This window comes from Mirounga angustirostris, unplaced genomic scaffold, assembly GCF_029215605.1.
Source record: "Mirounga angustirostris isolate CCGP_5_RB_7025 unplaced genomic scaffold, mMirAng1.0.hap1 SCAF_8, whole genome shotgun sequence".
Lineage (NCBI taxonomy): Eukaryota > Metazoa > Chordata > Mammalia > Carnivora > Phocidae > Mirounga > Mirounga angustirostris.
In genome coordinates this window covers 91859289-91869255 of record NW_026991716.1, presented here as the reverse complement: position 1 = coordinate 91869255, position 9967 = coordinate 91859289, and the positions used below count along the sequence as shown (strand labels likewise).

The 9967-nt window shown below is 40.8% G+C and overlaps 1 protein-coding gene across 2 annotated transcripts in view; it reads left to right on the top strand.

Moving 5' to 3' along the window:
- The first annotated feature begins 7041 nt into the window (after positions 1-7041).
- The window catches only part of ATG5 (autophagy related 5), a 131771-nt gene continuing 128845 nt past the window's right edge, over positions 7042-9967 (top strand). The window contains exon 1 of one of the 2 annotated variants that reach the window (XM_064597929.1): positions 7042-7323. The gene's annotated coding sequence lies outside the window, so the exon portion shown is untranslated. The remainder of the gene's footprint in view (positions 7324-9967) is intronic. The other variant, XM_045865249.3, reaches the window with a different exon arrangement.

Below are 9967 nucleotides of genomic sequence, written 5' to 3'. Positions count from 1 at the left end.
TAGAGCTAGACTGAGAAAAATCTGATGGCAGCAAGGATTTGTTTTTTGTAAAAAACAGGCAGAGGCATAATTAGAATGGTGCTGAAGAAGATGGCTCTGGCAGCGGATTGTAAAATGGGTTGGCCAAGGAGAAGGGGAGGCATGAGTCTGACGAAGGACATAAAAACAGCAGCTCCCATCTACTGAGAGCTCACTATGTGCCAAGCACTGTAGTAAATGTTTTATGTGCGTCATCCTACTTAATCTTCACAATGAATCTGAGGCAGGTGCTATCATTATCATTTCACCGCAAGGAAAATGGAGAAGTGGAAGCTTGGAGAAATTACATAAGAGCTAAGAGCCAGGTTCTTGAGCATGTAACCTCTGCAACTGCACATCCCTTGGTTTAACCATCTGCTGTTGCTATCTTTTAATTCTTTTTTTTAAAAGATTTTATTTATTTATATGACAGAGAGAGAGGTCGTAAGCAAGGGGAGCTGGAGAGGGAGAAGCAAGCTTCCCGCTGAGCAGGGAGCACGATGAGGGACTCGATCCCAGGACCCTGGGATCATGACCTGAGCTGAAGGCAGATGCTCAACTGACTGACTTAAACAAGGAGACCTCATTTTCATTTTGCACTGGACATTGCAAATTATGCAGCTAGTGCTGGTTAAATAATTTTGTCTGTGGCCACACAGGCAATAGATGTAGGATATAGGATTTAAGGGCTTACGTCTGTGACTGTGCTAGTCTACACTAGCTTATGATCCAAGAACAAATAGAATATGAAAGAAAGGGAACAGACATGAAAGAGATCTCGTTAGCACTGACAAGGTTTAGAAGGTGGGTTTTTTTTCAAATGAAAATAAGTTTGTTGTGAGAATGTTTTTAGGATTTCACAAGATCTCTTGAGCTAACCAGAAGTTTCCTGTTGAGAAACACTGTAACATCATTGAGGATGCCCAGGACTGGCCCTGGAGGCTGAGCTCTGAGCTTTACATCAGGTTGATTGTGACACCTGGTGACAACAATGTGTTATTGCAAGGATTTTACTATTTCAAGAATCAGACTGTGCCTTTTTTTTTTTTAACTTTTCCTTAAGTTATACACTTCCCAGACTATTTTTCCTTTCGTACTCATTGAAAACTCAAAGTTAAAAAACCGCTTGATTTATTTGTCCCAGTTATTAATAAGAACTTTTTATACAAATTGTTTCATATGGGGGGGGTGCCTGGGTGGCACAGTCAACTGGACCATCGACTCTTGGTTTTGGCTCAGGTTGTGATCTCAGAGTATTGAGATCGAACACCATGTGGGGCTCCATGCTCCACACAGAGTCTGCTTGGAGTTTGTCTCTCCCTCTCCCTCTGCCCCTCCCTGCTGCTTCCTCTCTCAAATAAATAAATAAATCCTTAAAAAAATGTTTCATATGGGAAGAGCCAAGTAATCTAATTCAGAGATTTTTTAAGAATAATACTAGTTTATGGGATGAAAGATTAGAACACTAATATGTAAGAATTACGAATGTATACATATATTCGCCAAAGATTATTTGGCATATTGCTTTAATTCACTCTTGCAGACTCCATCTGTGTAGACAAGTAGGTAGAGTGTTTTGAGTAACCAGAATCATATAGTTTTATAACACAGTATTTTCAATAGAAACCTACATTTTATCTGTTGTGGTGATAGAATTATATATGGTACTTATAGTTGACATGGTACTCATAAGAAAACTGTCCCAAATTGTGATCTTAAAATACATATTTATGCAGGTATTTAAATTTGGGGGTTCCTTTGATGTTGCTTAAGAGTTATTTTCATTTTACCAAGCATATAACAATGTAAGCTTAAGAAATAGTTGAATGAATGGAGACTTAACACAGTGCATGAAAGGCTATCGTTAAAGCTATAAGAGTCTATCTATCCAGCTCCTAGATAGATTTTAGAATGCCAATTAAGTAGATACAAATGGAATTCCTATGATTGTTGATCACTGGAAGCCTTGAAATAATATTTGGATCCCCCAAATATTCTCCCACTGCATGAGAGGAAAAAAAGCATATACAGATATATGTGTGTGTATATATACATATATATATGTATATATATCAAAAATAAAAACCCATCTCTGACATTCACTATGCTATCAAACCATGTGGTGTGGATCAACATAGATATATATATATATATCTCCCAACTTTTCAAGCAATTATCAGATTCCAGAAATCCAAATTGCTTTGTGAAAACTGTTACCATTAAATTTTTTTAAGTTTTAAAAATATTTTAAGGGACAAAGAGAATATATCTGCCACTCTTGTTAACTGACCAAGACTAATTTGATCATGTATAAGTCTAGGGTTTTTTCCATAGATAACCGTAGCCACTAAAGAAACTGAGATGGATAAAGATTAATTACTTTCCCATAATCCGGATGTGAGATTATAATGGAAGCCAGTCGTAGACCAAATTCCTATGTACATGCAGACATTTATTAAACAAAACAGTTCATATAACCTTCTCTATAAGATTGATGATACCGCAACTCTCTGCCCTTTAAAGATGCTTTCATATCTCCTTGCAAGAAATGTTCTCTTAAGGCAGGTATGATACACCATTCCAGAGGCTGAATTCTAGAACTTTTATAGAAGACTTAAGAAAAGTTAGGGATCAAGCTGCAGGCTTCATGGATTTCTACACTCTGTTCATGCAAGACTGGCAAGAATCTCTAAAATATTTTAGTCATTCGACCTATCTTAAGTACTGCTAATTTCATAAATGAGATCCCATTTCTAAATTTCTAACACTTATCATACTTTTGAGCAAGTCAAAAATAAAAACCCATCTCTGACATTCACTATGCTATCAAACCATGTGGTGTGGATCAACACAGTGATAACAGACATCCTTGTGACAGCTGCTCCTGGAGTATGGTCTTTCTGATATTGGTACCTGACCACCTTTGGAGCATGGAATTCTCAGTTTGGGCAATTAGAATTGAAGCTTAACTTAGCACATGCATACTGTTATGGTGTGTATACCAAAGTAGGTGAGAGTACATTCCAGCATCATCCCAGTCATCCAGTTCCAGCCTCTGGAACTCTGGTTTGCAGCTTTTCACATGTAAGAATTCATTCCTGTTTTCTAGGAGTTTTCATTCTAGCATCCTTTGAGAGGAGTCATTTGAGTAGAACAGAAGAACAGAAATATGGCTGTGTTCTGGGGATATACTAGAGAGCATGCAGCAATGACACGTTCCCCACACAGATCGGCAAACAGGCCCGGAGATAGGATGCAGTAGTGGTAGAGAACCTTACTGTTTACCTTGATCACTTTCAACTTTCATTGCTGTTAATTTTGAAATTGGTAAAGTAATAACAGAAATCATTGCTCTCTGCTTAAACTCCAAGCTATGAGGAAGAATTTAGTTCCTAAGGTGAGAGTGATAGGAATCATGGAAGAAAACTCATGTTCAGCTTAGTTTATTTCAACACACATTTACTGAATGCCCAGCATTGTGCTGGCACTGAGGATTCAAAAAAAGACTGAGGAAACTATGAGGAGCACCTAACACAAATTGGGTGGATCTGGGAAAACTTTCTAACACCTGAACTAAATCTTGGGTGATGAGTGGCGTATGCCAAATGGGGAAGAAGGGACATGGGGGATAATGTTTTAGGGAAGAAGTGTCTGGTGAAGGATAGCATTTCAGGCAGCAGGACAGAGGGATCAAGAGCACAGAGCCTGACATAGCCTGGGTGCACAGAACTGCAAAGTGTTTGACGCTATTAGAGTTTGAAGTGCAAAACAAGGAGAACTGGGAAAGGAGGGAAAGAACCAATTGATCACGCAAAGAAACTAGGAATTTGCCCAGAAGGAATCACCAAAAGGTTCTAAGTATCAGAGTGACATGGTTAGAGTGCATGCATAAGGTAGTGCTCCCTTATCCATGGTTTCACTTTTTGCAGTTTCAGTTACCAGCGGTCAGTTGAGGTCTGGAAGCAGATGATTCTCCTTCCGATATATTGTCAGAAGAAGGTCAACATATCCTAATATTACAGGACATTGCCTGTGTCATTCACCTCACTTCAACGCATCATGTGGGCATTCTATCATTTCACATCCTTACCAGATGGGTGAGTGCGCTACAATAATTTGAGAGAGACCACATTCACAAAACTTTTATTATAGTATATTGTTATAATTGTTCTATTTTATTATTAGTTATTGTTATTAATCTCGCACTGTGCCTAATTTGTAAATGAAATTTTATCATAGGTACGTATGTGTAGGAAAAAATATAGCGTATATATGGGTTTGGTACTATCTGTGGTTTCAGGCATCCACAGTGGGGAGTCTTGGAACGTATCCTCTGTGGGTAAGTGGGGGTGACTATAATCCACTCTGGTTGAAATCAAGGTCAAATATAGATGGAGCAAGGCTGGAGTCAGGGAGACCAGTTAGGAGGCTATCCTAATAGTTTAAGTAAAGAGTGATGACGGACTTTAATAGGATGAGAGCACACTTGAGTATGTCCATTGACTGAAGAAAGAAACCAGAAGTGAGGGCATTTGGGGAGACAGGTTACATGGTTGGAGCACAGTCAGAGCTGAAGTGGAAGAATTATATTTGGCTTAACTAATTCATCCTCCGAAACTAGCAGGTTGGAGACAGAAGTCAGTAGATGGGACCTTTGGGTCAGGAAGTAATGTCACGTTAGAGTTCACGGGGATAGTAGAGACATCTTAGAGTTTAGGAAAGCAAAGCTGAGTAAATTTAGAGCAAAGAAAGTTGTGATCCCACATTTTGAGTCTTACAAGTTGTGAGACATGCAAAAATAAAACCCTGGCTTTACAAGTGCAGACTATTAATGATGAGAAGAAAAGAAAGCATGTTATTATCAGAGACTTGTCTGGAGTCTCTCCTTTGAATCCAGAATTTTAGAGGACTTCATGTGCAAGTTCACATAGTTCAAATGGCTGCCTGAGAGTAACCCGGAATGAGTTGAGTCTTGGGGGAAATGGTAAGGTCAAAAAGACCTCTTTAAAAGTTATCTTCATAGAACAACAATTTGAAAGATATAGTGCCACTGAGAGATAAGACATAATCTTGACAAATGGAAATGACAGAGAACAAATATAGAATCCCTCTTATTTCCAAATTTTTGCTCAAGGAACATAATCATGAGATGGGAAAGAGTACAACTATTTAATAGGGACACTGATAACTGGACCATATCCAGAGGAGAGGTAGGTCATGTGAAGATTGGCTGAAAGAACTGACAGTCGTTAGCCCCAAGTGAGTTATGGAGCATGAGAGCTATTTTTTCGTATCTGAAGTGCCGTCTATTAGAATAGGGGTTAGATATTTCTATTGTACATTGTAGTCACAAGGTTGGGAACGGACAAGGGGAGAAAGGAAGAAAATAGGGTCAATTCTTAAAAGTTACAGGAAGCTGGATTTTAGCTTGATGTAATAACTTTCTTCCTATTAGGTTCTCCATAGTTTTCCCCCGACATTTTATTATTATTTTATTTTTCAAACATATAGCAAAGTTGAAAGAATCCTATAGTGAATGCCTGTATACTTACCACCTAGATTCTATTATTTACATTTTATGCATTATCACATATTTATCTATCTACCCATTCCTCTATCCACCCATAAAACCACCTAACATTTTGGATGTATTTCCAAGTAAATTCCATGTAGTTTTGGCTACCATGGGGAAGGTAGGTGTTCTGTGAAAGGGAGGTATAGGCAAATGACCTCCAAGGGCTTAAGGAGTCATAAGCCCAAAGAAAAAGGCCGTAAGTCCAGCTTGATGAGAAATGATTTATTAAGGGGACTTACTGGCAGAAGCGTGTCTTGGGTGGCTACAAGACCTCACCTCTTGTAAGACCTGCTTTTATAACCCTAGAGGCTGGGGAATATAGTATGGTTAAATAAAAAGAAAGAATGTATGTGTGGAGGATGTGCTCAAGAAGGCTTCAAATCACAGAGTGGTCATCATGGCCAATTCGTCCAAGAGGATGTTAGTCTGGTTCCTACAGTGGGGCATCTTAATTCCAAGAGCTTTTTTACAGAGGCTAATGGCTGACTATTGGGGATACTGAGTAGGTGGAGTGGACCAGACTATGGCTTTCAAACTTTTTGGACTGCTATTTATACCAAGAAATGTATTTCACATTCCTATCCACATACATTCTGAAGTAGAAATTTCAGGAAACAATATTTACCCTTAACGTGTGAAGGATGCCAATATTTTTTACTTTATTTCATTAAAAAAAAAAGACAGTCATGATCCATTAACTTGATTTGATGAGCCACCAATGGGTTGTGACTCATCATTTGAAAATCATTGGACTAGTCGATCTCCAAGATTCATCTTTTTAAGAGAATCCTGTAGCTACTACTAGGATTTATCTAAATTTTCCAATGATCAGGAACCTATTTTGAGTCTCCGCACAATATTTACCTGGCATGTATGGAATTATGTCGTATGTCATGCATAATTAAGAGAAAGATGTTAAATGCCCAGCTAAGACTTATAGATGGATCAAATTCAAACACTCTTTAGGAGTAAGTTTTTTAATTGCTCTTATTTTCACAAACATAAAGGTATGCCCTATTGGTTGGATGAGAGGGCTTCACTACTCATGTGTAGTCTTCTTCTGTTAAATACGGCTATTAATCCCTGCTGTGGGTCTGACAAAGTTGAGAAGATCAAATGAGAAAAGAAAACACTTTGAAAACCAACATTTTAATATGATTCTGTGAAGCCAGGCAAGCGAGGCTGCGGTCAAGCTCTATGGGGCAGCGTCTCAGTATTTTTAAAAACTCTCTACTCTGACAGAACTTACATTAGCCTCCCCGAACACCAACGACAATGCCAAAGGCGCGAGACTCCTCTAACAGGGTATTAGCTGTAAACTGGCCAGTGGTCTGACCCCCCGTTCAAGCGCTCCGCTCTGTCTGCGCATGCTCCAGCGCGGCTCGGGCCTCCTCGCGGGGTTGGGCGGAAAGCGGAGGGTGGAGTGCGGGCCACGTGGGTTCCCGTGACGTCATCTCCGGGCGCCGAGGGTGACTGGACTTGCTGTGGGCTTCCAAGGCCCCGCGGCGCTGCGGGTTGTATTGGCAGGATACCGGAGGGCGGAAGTGCAGCAGGGCTCGGCTCCGACCTCCGCGCCGCTGCCTTCTGCGGCTGCGCGGGCTCTCGGGACTCCGGGCTCGCGCGGCTCTGCGGGACAGTGGGTCAAGCACCCTGCGCCGCCGCCCTGCCAGAGCCCGGGATCCGAGCGTCTTCACCGGTGCGGGAAGCCGGAGAAGGAGCTGGCGTTTCTGGTAGGGTGTGTGTGACTGTGTATGTGTGTGTGTGTGTGTGTGTCTCCGTCTCCCCGTTTTCGTAGTGTGGGGAAATGCCTGGAGGAGAAGGGTTGGGGAGGTGCCAGGTAGGTGTGGTAAGAGGGAGGGGCGAGTAGCCGGCTGGAGGAGCGCTCCCCCGGGCGGCCGTGGCGGGTGGAGGTGGTTCCTCCGGGGGAGGTGGGGTTGGCCAGGCGCCGCCCCCGAGGACCTTGGGCAGGCCGGAGGGTGTAGCCTGTGTGATCTCTCTCCGGGAATATGTCAGTTCCTTATTAAAGTAGGAAGCCTAGCGTCTTATCGCAGGCTCTAGAGTTTAGTTTAAGACGTGCATTTTTCGTGGAACAGTTACTTAAATTGTAATTATTTCACAGGCAGTTCGATTCTGTCCGAATTTAGTGGGTGTTTCCTCCAATTTCTTTTCTCAACGGCATTCATTCTAATTTTAATAATAATATTTAGTGCTAATGAAGTCATTTTCTGTTGGCAAAGAACTTTCACATCCTTTATACTTTGGGTTATTTTCAAATCATACCTGAAACTGGAGGAACGTAGGGAAATTGGATTGGTTCTAGATTTTCCTCCTGGGTGGTGAGGCACAGCATGTCTTCAGCAACAATCAGAACTCAAGAGACTATCGGACATCTCTGAACTTCCAAGGCCTTCCAGAATCCACGTGATAAATCTCAGAGTCTTTTGAGCTCGGGTACTTGCATTTGAACTTAATTGTTTGTGATTTCCATACATGGATTTGTTGGTTGAATTTTAAATTTGAAAGTTAAAGATATTGGGCTGAGGGTAGTAGTTGAGGGGAATTTTATAGTTTTATGCTAGCTTTGAGTATGTGCCCTGATCTTCAAAGATATGCTGGTTAAAACTGGGGGAAATGAGCAGAATGATACTATATGACTATGACTATTTAGAATAATGTACATACTCAAGTGTAGGTTTGCTTTATTAATTTAACAAATACTGAGTGCCTGTTATGTGCCGGGCACTGAACAAAAAGTAAATATAAAAATAAACAGTGAACAAAACAATAAAAATTCTTGCCATCATATAGTTCACTTTGAGGGTGGGAGGGGAAGACATTAATGTAAAAATTAATTAGGGGGCGCCTGGGTGGCTCAGGTCATGATCCCAGGGTCCTGGAATCGAGCCCTGCCTCGGGCTCCCTGCTCAGTGGGAAGCCTGCTTCTCCCTCTCTTACTCCCCCTGCTTGTGTTCCCTCTCTCGCTGTGTCTCTCTCTGTCAAATGAATAAATAAAATCTTAAAAAAAAAAGATTTAAAAAATTAATTTAAAAATATGTCAGGTGGTGAAAAGTGCTAGAGAGAAAGAATAAAGTCATGAAGGGTAACAAGGAATGTCAGTGGCCTGCATAGGAAATTGCAGTGGTGGCTTTAGAAAAGATGATATTTGAGTAGAGAACTGAAAGTGATAAAGAAGGATTTCATGTGGATGTAGTGGAATGAGCCATTAGATCTATCACAAAGTCCCTGAGACAGGAGCATACCAGCTAGTTTGGCTGGAGCTGAGTGAGCAAAAAGGGGGAGAAGTAGCTAATCAGGTCAGAATGCGGCGGGTCATATACAGCCTTATAGGACTTTGTAAGGACTTTAGTTTTTACTTTGAATGAGATAGTAGGGTTTGAGTAAAGGAGTAAACTGATCTGACTTGTGTTTAAAAGGATCTTTCTGATTGCTATGTTGTTTGTCTCTAGCAAGGGCAGAAATAATGAGACCCCTTAGTAGGCCATTTATCCAGGTTAAAGGTCAAGGTGACATGGATCAGTGTGATAATAGTGATGATGGTGAGAAATGGCCAGATTCTGAACTTGTGTCTAAGCTAAAGCAGTAGGTATGAAGGGTCAAGGATGACTCCAAGATTTATGGCTTAGCAACTAGAGAGCAGTTACCACTTTGTGATTTGGGGAAGACCACAGAATAATAGGGAGATGAGGGAGGAAGGTCTGAAATCATTTTCTGTTTGCACATGCTGAATTTTCAAATGAAATGTCAATATTGCATAGTATCTGTGAAACTGGAGTTCAGAAGAGAAGTCTGGGCTGAAGATATAAATGTGGGAATTGTTACTGTGTAAATGATATTTAAAGCCATGAGAGATCTCCAAAGGTGTGGTTCAAGGTGCACTTCAAGATTGGTAGGAGGTTGGAGATATTTAGGAGCTATTCCTTCAGGATGGGGGTTGGGCTGTTCATTAAACCCCCTGTTGATAACCACTCATCCTTCGTAACAGGATAGAAGGAAATAGAAAGCTAGTTCATTAGCTGTGAGAGAGTGAGGAAGGAGATGCGAAAGTTAGAGGAGAGAGGAAATACGAAATGGTGATCTAGGACAGTGGGAGAATAAATGGACTCCGGAAATGTAGGAACGCTGGCCAGTACTCAGGGCCTACTTTTGAGGTTAGTGTTCATGAATTTAAAAGGAGACCAGCCAGCATAGATTATTTTTAGATGTTTTCAAATTACTACCAGTAGGTATTTGATATTTTAAGTAATTTCTAGGTAGTTGGGGATTTTGTCAGCAGAATAGCTTCAAGTAATAGGTTAGCCTTTCTTGGTTTGTGGTGTGAAAGAGACTAGTAATTGTGCATTATATTTTTATTAT